General features: G+C 42.9%; 1 non-coding gene across 1 annotated transcript; it reads left to right on the top strand.

Moving 5' to 3' along the window:
- Positions 1 to 2966: 2966 nt before the first annotated feature.
- trnal-uaa (transfer RNA leucine (anticodon UAA)) lies at positions 2967 to 3048 on the top strand. The gene has a single exon. It is a non-coding gene; the product is annotated as a tRNA-Leu (tRNA).
- The last annotated feature ends 9914 nt before the right edge of the window (positions 3049 to 12962 follow it).

The raw sequence follows: 12962 nt of genomic DNA, 5'->3' as shown, positions 1-12962 counted from the left end.
TTGATAGTGACACAGTAAGTGTAAGGGGAGAAAGTGAGGTCTGCAGATGCTGGATATCAGAGATGGAAATGTGTTGCTGGAAAAGCGCAGCAGGTCAGGCAGCATCTAGGGAACAGGAGAATCGACGTTTCGGGCATTAGCCCTTCCTGAAGAAGGGCTAATGCCCGAAACGTCGATTCTCCTGTTCCCTAGATGCTGCCTGGCCTGCTGCGCTTTTCCAGCAACACATTTCCATCAGTCAGTGTAAGGGGTCAGGCTGATAATGATATACTAATTGTGATGGAGTCAGGATAATAGTGGTGCAGTGAGTATGAGTTGTCAGGGTGATAGTGATATACACGGTGTGAGTGGGATAGAGTTATAGTGATGCAGCAAGTATGAGGAGGTCAGAGTGATCGTGTGCAGGGTCTGGCTGAGGGTGACGCAAGAAGAGTGAAAGGTTCAGGGTGATCTGGATGCACTAAGTTTGGGGGGTCAAGGTGATAGTGATGCTGAACGTATGAGTGGGTCAGTCTGATAGTGACACAGTATATTTGAAGGGATCAGGCTGGTAGTGATGCAGTAAGTGTGAGGGGGTCAGGCTGATATTGATGCACTAAGTGAGAGAGTGTCAAGGTGATGGTGACGCATTAAGTGTGAGCAGGTAAGAGAGAGAGTGACGCCGTTAGTGAGTGGGGTTTCGCTGATAGGGATGCAGGAGGTGCGCATGTGTCAGGGTGTGAGTGATGCAGGAAGTATGAGGGTGCCAGAGGGATAGTGACGCATTAAGTATGAGGGGGTCAGATTGATTGTGACGCAGTAATTCTGAGGGGCTCAGAGAGATACCAACACAGAAGGCATGAGGGGGTCAGGCTGTTAGTGACGCTGTCAGTGTGAGTGCCTCAACCTAATAATGATGAAATAAATTTGAGAGAGTTATGCTGATTGTCAGGTGATAAGTGTGAGTGAGTCAGGATGGTAGTGACGCTGTAAGTGTGAGTGTTGAAGCTTATAGTGGAGCAGTAGTTGTGAGGTGCTGAGTGTGATTGTGACGCAGTAAATGTGAGAGGGTCAAGGTGATAGTGACATAGTAAGTTTGAGGAGGCAGTGTTGTAGTGACACGGTAAGTGTGAGGCGTCAGTCTGATACTTATATAATAAGTGTGATGGAGTCAGGCTGATAATGACACAGTAAGTGTAAGGAGTCAGGGTGATAGTAACATGGGAAGTGTAAGGGCGTGACTGATAGTGACAAAGTAAGTGCTTGGCAGTCAGGCTGATAGTGACGCAGTCAAAATGAGGGTCTCGAAGTGAAAGTGGCGCAGTAAATGTGAGGGCGCCAGATGGATAGTGATGCAGTATGTTTGAGGGGTTCACGCTGATATTAAGGCGGTAAGTGTGAGGCGTCAGGTCTATAGTGATGCAGTAAGTGTCGGCGGGTCAGGCTGATAGTGATGCATTCAAAGACCAAATATCCAAGGCTCACTGTAGTGCTGAACAGTGAGACTTCCCAAGGCTAAGACAAAAATCAATACTTCTTATTCTGGTCATAAATCGCAATGCTTCATTTTAATATTGTCCTCTCCTGCTTCTAGATTCACCAATGAGGGAACAAAATTTAATTGCACCACCCTGTTTATCTCTTCAAATATTTTGCAACTCTCAATGAGATTACCTCTCTTGTTTTGAAACTGTTAAGAAAAGGCAAGATTTGCCCAATTTCAATTCAGAGGACTAACGTTCATCCATGATATCAAGTCTAATCACCATTCGTGGTATTCCTCATATGGCATTAGTATCTTTCCTAAATTGAGGATTATAATTCCTCATACTGTAGTCCAAGTGCGGTCGAACTGAGCCACCATACATTGGAAATAATGCTTCGTTCTCATGCCCTGAAATCCTTCTGGAGCTTTCACAACAGACTTCTACAACTGCTACTAGACTTCAATGACTTATTAAAAACTTCTCCAAGATGCATTTCTAAAAATCTGTACATCAGACTTTCTACTTCAAACCTTCGACAAATGATCTCCACACATTTCCCTCCTGACAAGTATGATAAAGTCAAATCGTTGCTATTTATTAGATCATGAGGGACATGGATAGGTTGACTCGTCAAGGTGTTTTCCGGTAGGTGGGGAAGTCAAAATTTAGAAATCATCGGTTTAAAATTAGTGGGTAAGGATTTAAAAGGGATGTCAGGGGTAACTTTTTCAGACGTGTCCAGAATGAGATGACAGAGAAATTGGTGGAGTCAGGTACAACTGCAACATTGAATGGCATCTGGATGGATATATGAGTAACAAGGTTTAGAGGGATTTGAGCCAAATGTTGGCAAATTGGACCTATTAATTTAGGATATCTGTCCACCATAGTCAAGTTGGAAAGAAGGGCCACTTTCCGTGTTGTATTGTTCAACGACTTGATGACTTTGGAACAACCGCAAAGACTTTGCAAATAATTCCGTCAAGACGATTTCAAGTTCCAAATCTTCAGTTAATCTTCCTCTCTTGTGCTCACAAGTTCATTACCTGATGTCATAAATTACAGATTAGTTGCTGGATCCATTCCTGTGAATTGGTTCTGCATTCTTTCTAATTCCGATTTTTTTTTTACGAATGTAGCTAGTGTTTATGGACTTAGCATCAATGTTTCTAATACCATATTTCGATGAATTTTAAAACACAACAGCATATCTAATTTGGCACCAGATGATGAGCAATTGAGTCAAAATCGATCGGACGCAGTGAGACAATGATCCTCTCTTCGTGGTGTACATCCGTGATTCTATAATTCGACGAAGAATCATTCCCACAACTTCAGCTGTGTCAGAATCTAGTTTGCGGTGAAAGCCTGCCAATCTGCTAAGGTAACGTTTGTCTGGGTCTCTGCAAAGGGTTTGGCGAAATCTTTGGGTCTTGACAATTTGTTCTTCCAACAAATGAATTCAGTTGTTTTACTGTGAAAATTGGGATTCTTGCTGCAGCTGTGATGGCCAAGAGGTTAAGGCATTGGATTTAAAATCTAATGGGGTCTCTCTGCGCAGGTTCGAATCCTGTTCATAGCGTAGAATCTTTTAAAAGTCATTAATTCCTTTGCAGGATTTGGATTTCGTGGAGCTTGAGCTTTGCATTCAATCGAAAGTAAATTTTCAACTGTGAAGAATCCGAAGTAATTTCAAGACTTACCCAGTCATCTACTTGAATAAATTATATGTCGAGACTCAAAAAGCCACCAACTTCCAACACGAATCAGTTTCAACACATTTGTCGAACTATCGTGAAATTTGGATGTTCGGGGGGTGGAATTCAGCAAAACAAGAAGCAATGCAATACATTTCCCTTCAGGTGATGAATTTTTTTTAGGATCAGTTGAAAGTCAAGCTGAGAAAGTTCAACCTAATTTACAGCTGACTCTCAAGGCCAATAATCTATTATATCAGCAGTCAATGAATTAGAAAAAAGCAACTCCATGTGTGGAAAGGAACTCGACTGATCCAGGTTCCTGGTTTGCGATGTGAAAAGGTAAGGCAATATCAGCGGAGTAGAATTTTCTGGAAATACTAGAAATGGAATGTTAACGGTCTTCTGCTGTCCACATTCCTGAGAAACTGTGAATTAAGAACTGAAATTGAAAATTAACGATGAAAATCAGACTTAGCCCTCTGCTTGTGGTGTAGCATTGTTCAGAACAATTGGTTGCTGTGGAGGCTAAAATAGACCAAAATAATCGATGGGGAACTTATCCATGGCCTTCGTTGGAGCAGTTGGTGTGGAGAGCTCAGCTTGAAGAACCAAATGCCAATTATTCATCCTGGCTGTCTGAATTGCTTAGTTAAACATAATCCCAGTTTAATGAAAAAACCTTTGCTATCAGAGTTAGATGTTTTCATGTCAGCATGTTCCGATATGAGTAGACACTCCATGGAGTAGATGTGACTTAAATTTTGACTCTAACATCAGAGATGTTGACACATTTCTGCACCAAAACAGCACTACCATTGGTATTAAATCAAACTGAACAAAGGACTAGTCACTTAGACATTTCCTGTCTGCAGACACTGCCAATGGACCGTTCAGGTCCGATGTAGGAATAGGGCGTGGTGACATCTGTTCGCAAGTGGATCACTTCATTCTTGCTCACGATCCATAAACCATAATTCATTTTGAACTTCTCAGCCATCAGCATAATATGTGGTACATAATGCACAGGTTTGCTTCTCGAAAGAAAGAGCGAAATCTTATTCAATTCAGACGCAAATTCAAGTTGTCCCTGGTCGACCAGAAGACAGATATCGCGAAACAAAGTGAATACAGAAAGCAATCAATGTTTTCTGGAGTCAAAAAGATGTACTGGAAGAACGGAAACATATATTTAGAACTAAAGTCACATATCACTTCCACAGACTAAAAGTTCTTGAACCGTTATCTTAATTTGACCTTCATGTCCACCATTGCTGCAAAAATTATCTTACCAACTCAGAACTTTGTGTTCTTTGATATTCTCTCCTTCATGTTTCTCTTGATTTTGAAACTAAAACCGAGCAATAGTAATGCACCCTATTTCACTTGCAAAGATCAGAAGAAGATCAATTTATAAGAGAACAGAAATAAAGCTACGTCTGTCTTGCGAGAGAAAACACAGCTACCATTTCGACTCCAAAAAGTCTTCTTCAGAAGTCTGCGCAATGACCTCGAAATAGTAGACCGAAAATTAAAAAAAGAAGCCAAAATGCCGCGAATACACCACCCGCAAGTGCCTCAAGTCCTACTCGAATATGCCGAATTACTCCCATCAACATCAGTGGAGAACGGAACAAAGCTCATTCTGCAGTTGTCAACCTATTATGACGTAGTTTGTAAAGTCAGAAATATGATGAGGTAAAAAGCGGGATGAAAGCGGGATATAGGAAGTCTGAAAAAAGCAAGTGCGTGCTTTGCTTTGAAGAAGGTTGGCAGTGATGAAAATGGAAATTTACTACAGTGAGGGGGGCTTAATTAATACTCAGAATCGTTGCAACACACAGGGGCGCAATTCTTTTTGCTAGGTTTCTGTTCTGCCATTTTATAATCACGACTGCTGTCGGGTTTGGTTTCCATTCCAGGCTTAGGTGACAGCCTGATGGAAGTTTGCACATTCGCCCAATTTCTGTGTGGTTGCTCTGGTTTGCTGCCACATTCTAAACATTTGCAGGTTATTTGGAATCGCCATTGAATGCACGCGGTTACAGAGACAGTGATGTCTCTGTAATAGGAGTGTCTGGATAGGACGTACTTCAATGGATTTTTGTGAACTTAAATAGACAGAGTGGGGTAAGTCTGCTGTTTCCTGGGTGAGCTGCATGGACAGAGAGTGGTCAGGGTCTTCTTCCCTGAGGGAGATACATTGACAGAGTTTGGTTAGTTGCTCTTACCTGTGTCAGTCACGCAGATACAGTAGTGTCAGTCTGCCCTTCCTTGGGCGAATTTCTTTCACAGAGTGGTGACAGTCTGCTCTTCCCTGCCTGAGTGAAACAGATAGAGGGGGGTCAGTATTCTCTTCCCTCGATAATTTATGTTGACAGTCTGGCTTCCGTCTGCTCTTCCCTGGCGAGTTACATTGGTAGAGTGGGGTTAGTGTTCATTCATTGGGTGAGTGCCGTAGACAGAATGGGATCAGTCTGCTCTTCCCTGAGGGAATTACATTTGTAGAGTGGGGTCAGACTGCTCTTCAGTGAATGACTTATATTGACAGTGTGGGATCAGTCTGCTGAGTTACACTGAGAGTGTGGGGTCAGTCTGCCCTTCCCTGGGTGAGTAACACTAACTGAGTGGCGTCAGTTTGTTCTTCCCTCAGTGAGTTACATTGACAGAGTGGCGTCAGGAGTGGCGTCTTTGAGGAGTTGACAAAAGTAACTCGTCCCCTACATCTTTGGGATAATTATGGATGGGCAGTGAATCTTATCTCATTGAAAGACAACTGTGTCCCAGAAATGCATTTCTAATAATTGCATGTACTAATTCGACACTGCAAGCGGTCGGGAATAACTTGAGGAGAGGTGCAGGGTAGAACAATTAAAGTCAAATGCACTGATGCCGAGGAGACATGACACAAGATGTGAGTGTGGAGCTGATGGTGCAAGGCTCAGTGTCAGTGCTATTGGTTCAGCATTTATTTCTCACTGTTCGCAATGACTCACACACCACTGCTGTCAATTCACAATAATGAGCCTGTTCATCTTGGTTTGAAAATCCCTGCGTGTGTATTAATGTGGTTAATGGGACGCGAGAGGAGATGAGCACATCCGCTTTATTCTGTCAGTTGAAACAGATGAAAATATCTGTTGGATGCCAATGCAAGAGGATACTGTCTTTTTCTGTGCCTCTTCAGTGGGGAATGCTCAGCATTGAAATGTCTGTTTTTGCACAAGCAGAGTTTGATTGCCATTTATACTGAGCAACGCTAATACAGAAAATGCGTTTTCGATTTCCTGTGATCAAGTGGTTCAGACATTGCACATATGGACGACAAATCTGGCTTTTAACGTGGCGCCGTGGCTTAGCTGGTGAAAGCACCTCCCATCACACTGGTACCTGCTCATTGTATTGAAAGCTCTTTATTTCTCGCAAGTATTATGTTGCTGATCGAAACACTCAGTGTCCTGTTTGAATTGCTATATTTTCTGATTTTGTGTTCCGGCTTCATTTTCCAGGTTTAAATCCAGTAGTGTATGTTGCTCTTTTTAACTACTATTTTAACCTGGAGATTCCTACCGCAGTTCCACAAGCACTTCTGCTTCTCATCCTCTTATTCTCATTCCTTTATTTCCAGTTTGGTGGAAATTAAGTGGTGAAGCAGGAGACACTGCAGCATTCCCGGGGAATGTAGTGGTAATGGCACTGACACCACGACCTGATCACCCTCATTCTCTGCTGTCACCATTCATTGGTTGTACACTAACAGTAAATGAATCCTTGTTCTTCTTCAGCTATCATGTAATTACTTTCTTTTTATGTTGGATAAGGAATTCAACTTCAACTTCGAAAGGGTCTTTAGATTTTGAGGAAGAAATGGCTCCTTGCTTCAGGTCGAAGTGACAGAAGCATTATACAGAGAATGTGAGACTCATTCGACAGATTCCAGCCAGGCGTCAGAAAGCCTCTCAGCAGTTCGAATCTCAAGCTGTCTCTGACTGTCAGGCTTTTCAAAGAGCAGAAATAAGAAATGAGGGATATGGACAGCTAGAGTGTCGGAGAATGTTAAAAATGCCCAGTAGGATACAGAGAGAAATATAGAAAAACAGAGACACGTATTGAGGTAGACACTGGAAGAAACAATTCTCCATTCGACGTGACTGCTAAATAACAGAAAGCAAAAGGAAATGTAGCCACTAAAACATAGCCTTCCACCAGCTCAGGAAAATGAAAGTAGCATGACAACTTATTAAGTTCTTTTAAGATTGGAAATTCGACATTTGTGAGCTCAAGAGTGATTTTGATAAATGCAATGATTCGACAGGTAAGATTATCATTTTCCCAACAGTATAATCTAGAAATCAATAACTAACCTGCTTCTGTCGCTCTAAAAAAAAATCTGTTTCTCTCTGCAGATGTTGCCAGGTGCAGCGGGTTTCTCTATCAATTCTCGTTTTTAGTTCAGATTTCCAAAACCTGCATCTTTTTGATTTTTGATAACCTGGCACAAAACCAAGCATTACCAGGATCGGACCAGTGGTCAGAAATACTGGTACCACGATATATTTGCACAATAAAACATTCATTCCCTGTCCGAAAATAGAACTAATGTCATGGCAGTTCTAGTTCCAAATCCTACCTACGGGATTACACTGAATGAAGACAGACGCTTTTGCACTTATTCTCAATGAAATGGTTTTTTCCTTTCATTCCTGATCAGTTTCACTGCAGATTAGTTTTCTACTCGTCTTCACGTTTTGCAGAATGGAAAAGTCCATTTGGCCCATGGTGCAGTCTGGTTTAAAGACATTCATCTATTCTATTCCCAGTTTCCAGCTTTGGTCCATAACCTTATGTGTTCTGATGTTTCCAGTGCAAAAGGCAGTGAGGTTCTCACTTTGATCTTAGATGACACAACAATGTGATTGAAGTTTGAAATAGTCACATTGTGTTCTTACCCACGTCGTGTCCTCCACAGAAAGAGACACACAAGAGTGGCAGAGTTCTCAGGATTTGACCAGCTCCTTGTGCTTCACTTCAGCTGTCCGCTCCAACATGCAAGTTCAACCGCTAAAAGGCAGCTTTTGGTTAAACCAAAGCCAGTTCTACAGACAATGAGAGACGTTGCTCTGAGCTCGAACTTAAAGTGGACGAAAGAAACAGTAAATTCGAAAACCCAAACCCTTCCGTTCCTGACAGACAACAGGAATGGACTAGCACGCTGCATCCTCGTGATTTTAAATGCGAACCGACAATCCCCTAACTCGACATAAAAGGCGTGTTACCAATTCCGTCACTGACCCAAAGACCAGGTTTGGCTGTGACAGTTTGTCTATTTGTAATGTAAACGTCCACATCATGGAAACAGCAATCTCAAGGTGAAAAATCAGCAAATATAATCACCGTCACTGTTTCACTTGGAATTCCACACTCTGTGAACCGTTACCTTTCGCTGTACTTTCATAATGGAAGTTTTTTACATTCCAGACCATGAACTAATTCAGCAAGAAACCACTGGTCATTTCGAGCCCGTCATCCGGAATGAGGCGAGTTGAACGATGCCTTTCTTGTTGTCGACACATCACCACAGCTCAAAACGAGCTCGTGTTAGCATCAGTTCTTTACTTAACTTGCTGCAGTATATCTGCTGAAAAACATCAGATTCTCACAGCATTGCCTTCTTCACATTGAAACCAAGGGTGATAATATGAACCGACTTGGAAACTTGGAGAGAGAAACGCTGCTGAGAAGACGATTATGACGTGAAGAGCAGGCACAGGCGTTTGTACAGGTCAGGTCCCAAATGCTATTGCAGTATCAATGGACATCCCTGCATACGAGTCTGAGTTTATATTGCCCAGAACAGACTTTAATTCCCAGTCAGGAAGTGAAGATTTAATTCTCTTCTTGTGAATTATCCGAATGAAAACTAAATCCTGATTGCACACAGAACACACACACAGAGCCTGCCAGAGCAATTCAGTCATCGATCAGCATCTGTCTGGAAGGACAATGGCAGCAAATACAAGCGAAAGCTATCACCGCAATTATCCCTCCAAAGATCTCGCGATTCCCGGTTGAAAATATCTCGCTGTTCCTTCAATGTCACTAGGTCTAAATCCTTGCCTCGTGGCATCATGCCTGTACCTCTGCACTGAGGACATCCAGGGTTCTGCGGAGTAACTCAAAATCTCAATCTCTCGGGTAATTATGGATTGACGGTGCATCCCATCCCATTGAGTAATGACTTTATCCCAATAATACGTTTCCTAAAGCTGCAGCTTCTAAAGGAACACTTGCAAGCAGTCGGGAATAATCAGTGCTTGGGAGCCTCCTGCGAAGCGCTTCTTTGATGTTTCCTCCAGTGTTTATAGTGGTCTATAAACACCGAAGGAAACATCAAAGAAGCGCTTCGCAGGAGGCTCCCAAGCACTGATGATGTCGCCTAGCCAGGGGACGAAACGTTTGCAACAAAAACTTCCAGCTCGGCGAACAGAACCACAACAACGAGCACCCGAGCTACAAATCTTCGCACAAACTTTGAACACTTACAGTCGGGAATAAGTTGAGAAGTGGAACGGACGAGGGGAAAATATGAAAGGCAATGATGACTGGGAGGCATGAGACAGCAAGTGAGAGAGGAGCTGGCGTTGCAACGTTCAATGTCAGTGTCAGTATTTACTGACCACTATTCACTCTGATTCACAAACCACGCCTTAATAATTCACCACAATGAGCCCATTCCTCTTAGTGTGATTTTCCCTTTGTTAAAGGTACCCAAGACGATGGACAGACCTTCGTTATCCTGTCAGTTGAAACAGTCGAAGTTATCAGTTTAAAACAAAAACAATAAGAGATTGCCTCTCCCTGTGCATTTTCAGTGGAGAATATCCAGCTTTGAAATCTTCTGCATAAACGGAGGTTGTTTTAAATTTTCTCTGAGTAACTGTGAAACACACAAAAATGAGTCCGAATTCCTGTGTTCGAATAGTCAAGTAAATGCACGCATGGTTTTGAATCGTTGAGATTGGGCAGTCCCTCTGCCTTAGTTAGTGAAAGTTCCTGTCAAAAAATCAGCCGAATATGGGATCAAATCCTGACATCTCAATGTTTATAGCTCTTTCACGAAAAACAGAGTTCCCGTCTTCACCTGTGGTTCTGGTCGTGGTGGGAATTCAAATCAATGGAGGTTATAGTTTAAAGACAGCTCCTTCGACACCTCTGCCATGCTGCCACACAAATCCCCGCAACCACGTTTTTCAGGATGAGTGTTTCAGCATCGCCTCACTTCAGGCACTTTAACACACGCCCTTTCAATGGCGAACTTGGCGCAAGTTCGATAATATGTATGAGGATGTTGCAAGGCTTACAGTGTTAGGATTGTAGCGTAAAGCTGAGTAGGATATGAAAATTTTCCCTGGAGCTTGAGGGCTTAGGGATGGGCTTACAGAGGTTTATAAAAATATGAGGGAGACTGCAGAGTAAATGGTCAATGAATATTTATTCTCAAGACAGGCACGTTCAAAACAAGGGAACACAGGTTTAAGGAGAGAGTGGTAAAATTTAAAAGGGATCTGAAGGACATTTTTTTTTTCACACAGAAAGTTTTGCGTGTTTGGAATGAATTGTCAGATTTAGTGGTGGAGTCTGGTACACTCTCAACATGTCAAAGGCATCTGGATCTAAATACTGACAGGAAAGTTGAAAAAGAATAAACGTGAAAATTTGGCAAATAGAGTGGTTGAGATACTGCAGTGGCGATCATCAGTTTGAATAGGCACTCATCACTTGGTCAGTGCGTTGGGCTAGTTTTCTGGAAGATGGTTAGATTAGATTCCCTACAGTATGGAAACAGGCTCTTCCGCGCAACTAGTCCACACCGACCCTACAAAGAGTAACACACCCAGACCAATTTCCCTCGAACTAATGCACCGATCATTATGGGCAAATTAGCATGTCAAATTCACCTGCATTGCACATCTTTGCAGTGTGGGAAGAAACGCACGCAGACGCAGGGAGAATGTGCAAACTACGCACAGGAATCAAACGTGGAACACTGGTGCTATGAGGCAGCAGTGCTAACCACTGAGCCACGGTGCCGCCCTAAAAGGGGATGGAGAATGCAGCTAGCAACCCCGCACTCTCGCATGCAAAGACAGTACTCTCCCATTTGAGATAACTCCCACAGGCTGCTTCGGTTAAAACCAGCAACGAATCATTTTTTTTCTGGTCTTAGGCTGCCAATGACCATTCTTCTTGACACATTCCCAACACATTCCCAACCGGCAATGGAACATACCTCAAAAATCATGTTGCCCGCGCAGCTCTCCAGCGAAACCAAAACCTGACAACTGATGAACAGAAGCAGAACTGACAAGGAGAACCTATTTTCAGACACACGGACTCATGAATGCTGTCTGTGAGGCAGAGCGAGTCGTCTGGGTCATGAGCTGCTCACACAAATTGCAGCGAGGCAATTCCAAATGGTGCTTTCAACGTACTGGCGCCTTAGTGCACCAATACTTCCAGGAAAGTGCTCAAGTGATATGAATCAGAACTGACTAACAATGAACCATGAAAAGTGAAGATTACCAGTTACAGTCACGATTAGATGAGGTTAACAATTGAGCTGACGTCTCCACCGGATCGAGAGGACCAATCACCAGCCTCTCTCATCAGGACAGAAATTAAGGAAATTAGGGAAAAGTAACCAAGTTTCATATCGCAATTTCCCTCCTTTTCGCAACAATAACAGAAAACTGCGAGCAGATTCAATGTAGAACCTAATTTCACATAAACAGGAAAATAAATATCTACATTCACTTTCAGAGAAACGGTGAAAAATACAAATTGTCTGGAATATGAAAGATTGGCGCAGCCTGTTTTTGAGTCGCATATTATGCTGGTGGCCTTTCGAGCTGGAGGGGAACGTGACAACTACAGCAGAAGGAGAAAACATGGGCACTGCCATATTGGTTGTTTTCTGCTGTGCCACATCACAGCCGGGTGAGAAGAAATGACTGGTTTTTTTTCTGTTCAACTTTAACAAAACTCATCCCTGCAAAACGTTGCCAGCTTAATCCATTAGCACAGGTGGACGCGCAGGGATGCAAACACAAGCCTTCTTAAGAAGTGGAATCTGAAATCAGAGTCTCAGGTTGCTCAGCCCCGCGAGCACACAGGCCAAAACCGGAAACCCAAGAGCATGTACCTGATGATACCCTGCAGCATACTCACAGCAACTGCACCAGATCTGCAGAATAAGCGGTGGGAAGGAATTGCTCTACCTGAGCGGTCGTGCTTGTTGTTCTCATCAGCAAATCTGGCTTTGAATTTGCTAGCCCATACCTGCTACCATGCTGAAACGGAATGCAATTCCGATTAGTCGCTGTGTGAAACTTTGTTCATTTTCTCTCCTCAGATAAAGTGATCACTGGAGATGATGAATTATGCTCCTGCCAGAAACGCCGACTCTCCTGCATCTCGGATGAACTGAAAAACTGGTTTAGCACTGGAATCCGAGAATGGCAGAACACGTAGCAAGATTATTCGAAACCCAGAGCCAATAAGAGTTCCAACTTTCCTTTTCTTTCTCCATAATAGTGCATTATCCAGCAGAGCCATGAGCAACTGCCACCTGGCTGCAAGCTGAGTTGGAAACCTATGTGGCAATCAAGGAAATGCGACTCACTTATTGTCGGTAAATCAAACACTTCTCACTTTGAGGTGTACAAAAATTAGTTTGTATACATATTCAGGGAAGGTCAAAGGCGATCTGAGATGTCAAAGACGTGGTCACTGTTTGTGA

Source organism: Chiloscyllium plagiosum, unplaced genomic scaffold (genome assembly GCF_037043375.1).
Source record: "Chiloscyllium plagiosum isolate Xiang-an unplaced genomic scaffold, Cpla_swu_hap1 HiC_scaffold_48, whole genome shotgun sequence".
In the NCBI taxonomy this organism is placed as follows: domain Eukaryota; kingdom Metazoa; phylum Chordata; class Chondrichthyes; order Orectolobiformes; family Hemiscylliidae; genus Chiloscyllium; species Chiloscyllium plagiosum.
The sequence above is the reverse complement of the archived record's forward strand: the minus strand, read 5'-3'. Positions and strand labels throughout refer to the sequence as shown.